Here is a 4990-nt window from a genome sequence, read left to right as displayed (position 1 = left end):
CCAGCTACTTGGGAGGCTGAGGCAGGAGACTCACTTGAGCCCAGGAGTTGGAGGTTGCTGTGAGTTGTGATGCCACAGCACTCTACCCAGGGGGACAGCTTCAGGCTCTGTCTCAAAAAAAAAAAAAAATTGAAAGGCTAAAGCTAAAATTTATATTAAAATACAAAGGACCTAAGATAATCTTGATAAACAACCAAGATAATCTTTAAAAACAACAACATCATAAAGTTGGAGGGCTTATCCTTTCTGATCTCAAGATTTACTATAAAGCTATTGCAATTATGTTAAGACAATGGGTGTTTATTAGGATACACAAATAAATCAAAAAGACATAAGACAATCAAGAAATAGACCCACCGGCTCAGCGCCTGTGGCTCAAGTGGCTAAGGCGCCAGCCACATACACCTAAGGTGGCAGGTTGGAATCCAGCCTGGGCAGACAAAACAACAATGACAACTGCAACAACAACAAAAAAAAAACAAAAAAACAAAAAACAGAAAACAAAAAATAACTGGGCGTTGTGGCGGGTGCCTGTGGTTCCAGTAACTTGGGAGGCTGAGGCAGGAGACTCACTTGAGCCCAGGAGTTGGAGGTTGCTGTGAGTTGTGATGCCACAGCACTCTGCCCAGGGGGATAGCTTGAGGCTCTGTCTCAGAAAAAAAAAACAGACCCACCCATTTATGGTCAACTTATTTAATGCAAGGGTACCAATATAAATTAATGGGAGGAAAGAGAGTCTTTTCAACAAACAGTGATAAAATTGAATATCCGTATGTTAAAAATAATAGTCACCCCTATCTCACACACAAAAATTAATTTGATTTGTGTCTGTAATCCCAGCTACTTAAGAAACTGAGGCAGGAGGATCACTTCAGCCAGCAGCCTCAGCAACAAAGCAAGACCCCATCTCTAAATAAAAATAATAATTTCAGAAGGACCAAATACCTCAATGTAAAACTATAAAGTTTCTAGAAAAAGAATGAGGAGAGGAGTGACATCCATAAAAACAGCAAAGTAGGTAACTTGAAGGGCTCTCCACAAGTGTGCTTAAATATCACGCCTGACTCACTCCCATTGTTGAATGTGGCTGCCATACATAAATGACAGTTTGTGCACTCCACAGTCATCAGCACTGCAACCCTTTTCTTAAACTTGGAAGGATCTTTCAGGGGGAAAATATCTTGCAAATAAATGTATGTAAAGTTCAATAATGTCTTCAGTTTTACTTCTGTCTGATTCATTTTCTTCAATTAGAGTCAAGTAAAATTAAATCTTCTCAAAAAAAATAGACATATGGTATGATCCCATTTTTATGAAAGTATTTCTATCTCATCTCTCCTTCTATCTGTAAAAAATGCATAGAAATATGTTGAGGATGCTGTACCAGAAATGTTAATGATGGTTATATTTGAATGATGAAGCTTGAGGTAATACTTTTATTTTCTTTTTCTACTTTTCTGCAATGCTTAAACTGTTTGAAGGGAGCATATACTGTTTTCACAGAATGAATAAAATAATTTTTCTTTTCTTTTTAATTTTTTTTTTATTGTTTGGGATTCATTGAGGCACAAAGATTTCATTTGTTAGGTAAAATCCCTCCCATAATTGTGTCCCTCCCCTAAGAGATGTGCCATATACCATAACCCCCTATCCCCCCCCTCCCCTTTACCCACTCCCACCTTCCCCTACACCCCTCCCCCGTATTAGATCTATTGCCTTCATACTAAAATTGAGTACATTGGATTCTTGCTTCTCCATTCTTGTGATGCTTTATTAAGTAATTTTTCCTCTTAAAAAAACTGACATCCTGGCTCGGAGCCTATAGCTCAGTGGGTAGGGCACCAGCCATGTACACCAGAGCAGGTGGGTTCGAATCCAGCTCGGGCCCGCCAAACAACAATGACATCTACAACCAAAAAATAGCCAGGTGTTGTAGCAGGCTCCTGTCATCCTAGTTACTTGGAAGGCTGAGGCAAGAGAATTGCTTAAGCCCAAGAGTTTGAGGTTGCTGTGAGCAGTGACCCCACAGCACTCTACCAAGGGCAACATAGTGAGACTCTGTCTCAAAAAAAAAAAAAAAAAAACCAAACAAAACTGACATCCTGGCAATAGTCCTCAGGGTTTAAAGCTTCTGTGTTTTACTTCCCTTCTCCTGCCCCCCTTATCCTTCCCTCACCTGGTCTCCTCAATTTCCCTCTTCTCTCCCTGTTCAACCCCCCCCTCACATACATACCCCACTTTCTCCTTCTTCTGTTTTCCCCACACTAGGCCTTCCTCTTCCAGGCTGAGAATGACTCACCTCTTTAGTGCTTAACCCCTCCCCCCCACCCCTGGTCCCTGTTGGGTAGGAATGGTGGGCTCCTTTTCCTTCTCTGCTAGATCTTGGGGTGGGGACATCCTCAGAGGGCCTTGAACCCTCAATGATCCCTCCTCTTTCTCTGCTGGATCTTGGGGTGGGGACATCCTCAGAGGCCTCAGACCCTCAATGATCCCTCCTTCTTCCTAACCCTCTCACAACCCCCCACTTCAGGAGAGGAGAGAAAACTGACAGGCTAGGCTGAGATAATGATGTGAGAGCGCTGGCCTGAATGCAGCTGTGGGCAACATCCACCCCCAGGATTTGGGGTATAGCAGAGTTTGAAGCAGCGCCACACCACCCCTCTGCTCCACTTTCTGTTCTTAGCACCTTTGCCCAACATATCATTGACTTCCTCTTGGATTTCAATATTCTATCTCAAGGATCTGCTCCTGGACAGGACTCAAATATGGAAAGGCATCCCTCTTCAGAGCTACCCTTAGAATATGACTATTCCCCTCTTCCCCCAATCCCATGCCAAGATGGGGAGAGCCAAGAACAGAGTGGTCAGAACCACCCTTACTCAAGCTGCAAAGACTTGTGGTTGAATAAGAGAGAACTGGGCTCACCCACACAGGCTGAGGGCTACCTTGCAGTTTTGCAGGATCAATGCAAAGGACAGGTGAAAGATGGAAGTGGGGTTTGGGGGTCTCTGAACAAAGCCACAGGAGACCCCCACAGGGGGGTTTACACCTGTGCCCCATGCCCCAGTGTAAACTCTAGCTACCCAAGCAAAGCAACCCATTAGTTAACAGTCATGGACTGCTGATTCACCCATGATGGGTGGTTCCCTAAGGCAAGAGAGAACCCCCAAATGCCGGGCAACCCTGATCCTCAGTGCCTAGTAGGGGCAGGGCCCTTCTTTGAGGACTTTAAGTCTAATATAAGCAGACCCAAAAGGACCCTGATGCCCCTAACCCTTTCCCAGGCAGGGCTTTGTGGGAGACATGGATTGTGGTGCCATGGAGGAAGACAGCCAGGGACATAACCCTAGGCCACTCAAAACTGGAAAAAGGACTCCATGTAGGATGCCCTGGTAGGGTGTGGTTTCAGTAACATGTGGTAAGGACTGAGAGGTAAGGAGTAAAGGTCAAGATTTGCTGCCCACAGCACTGTAAGGGTGGGTGGGAGAGGTCATATGATATGAGGCTGGGCACTATGGATTGACGATTGGAGCAGCTGAGAGAAAAGAACACAAAATAAGGAGGCTGCTTTCACAAGTACGGGGCAGATAAGCTGTGGGACTGGTAGAAGGAAAGGGATGTGAATTCTTCACCCACTTCCTGCACTCCTCCCCTGACCCTCAGGTGCTGGGGAGGGTGAGAAAATGTTCTCTGGGTCCAGTTTGGCAGGAAGATCCAGAAAAGGCTGTAACTGGAAGCAGGGGACAGTGCTGCAGTTCCCATGGGTATTATAGTCGCAGGGGGCTGCACCAAGGCCTGAGTTATTCAGGGCCAGGGAGCTAAGATAAAGATTACCCTAATAGGCTTGCCAAAATTATCAGATAAAAATACAGAATCTCCAGCTAAATTTTAATGTCAGATAAACAATAAAAATATTTAGTTATAAGTATATCCGAAATAGTTTGTGGGATGTATTTATACTAAAAAAGTACTTATTTATAATATTCAAATTTAACTGGGCAGTCTATATTTTATTTGTCATCCCTATATTCCAGATGTTGGCTGGAGAGGACAAGCCATTCCTTACAACTTTCTTTTTTCATTTTTCTGTTTCCATTTTTTAAATTGTAGACCCAGATTTTCACAGCCTTGCCAACTGTGGATGCAGATGAGCTCACTCAAAGATAACCAGTGTCCCTGGACTGTACGTCTCCTAATGAAGTACCTTAGCCCTCTGAGCTCAGGCAGTCTGGGGCTTCCCTGAAACTGTTCTTCTGGTTGGATGCCAGGTGTCCTCTAAGCCACTTGAAGGCAGCTGTTGCCTGGCTGGAGCCGTGTACCTTGGCGCCCTCTGCTGGTGAGATCCAAACGCAAACACAGGCTGTGCCTAGCGGCGCTGGGCTTTACAACGTGTCCACCAGGCCAGAGACTGGACAAAGGTCCCCTTCCTGGACTTCTCGCTGGGCCTGACAGTAGATGGGCTTTCCAACTACCCCTTCTGCTTTACCCACCCTTGCCACAAACTCTTTCTGGCCTTGTATATGCCATATAAACAGGTGATGTTTCATCCCATAAGTATGCTTCCTCTTGTTCCCTCTGTACCAAATGCTCAGCCTGGCTCCATAAGGACCAATGGCTCCTCCAAATGCCAGGAAGGTCATGGAAAAGTCTACTGTTCCTGGGGTCACAGCCAGCTGCCTCTCCTGCCCTATCGCCCACACTGTTCTGGATGCTGGATCCCCAGGGAAACCCCTCCCCTGGCCTGCCAGATGAGCCTGTTTCTGCCTTACCCCAGGAACGCTTTAGCCATCCTGCAGTGACTCCTTTTAAGGGAACATAATTTATTCCTTTTCTGTCTCCCCTCCAGGGAGAGCTGGGTCTGTCTTGGTGGCTGCCAGGTCCTATCATCAGGGCACAGAACAGCATCAACAACCACTACCAGAATGAAGGTTAGGAGGTTAGGAAGGGTATAAGGGGTCTCCCAGGGTCGGGGGCAAAGAATAATTTTTTT

The sequence above is a fragment of the Otolemur garnettii genome, unplaced genomic scaffold (genome assembly GCF_000181295.1).
Source record: "Otolemur garnettii isolate 467f Iridium unplaced genomic scaffold, OtoGar3 scaffold00032, whole genome shotgun sequence".
Lineage (NCBI taxonomy): Eukaryota > Metazoa > Chordata > Mammalia > Primates > Galagidae > Otolemur > Otolemur garnettii.
This window is presented reverse-complemented; position numbering follows the sequence as displayed.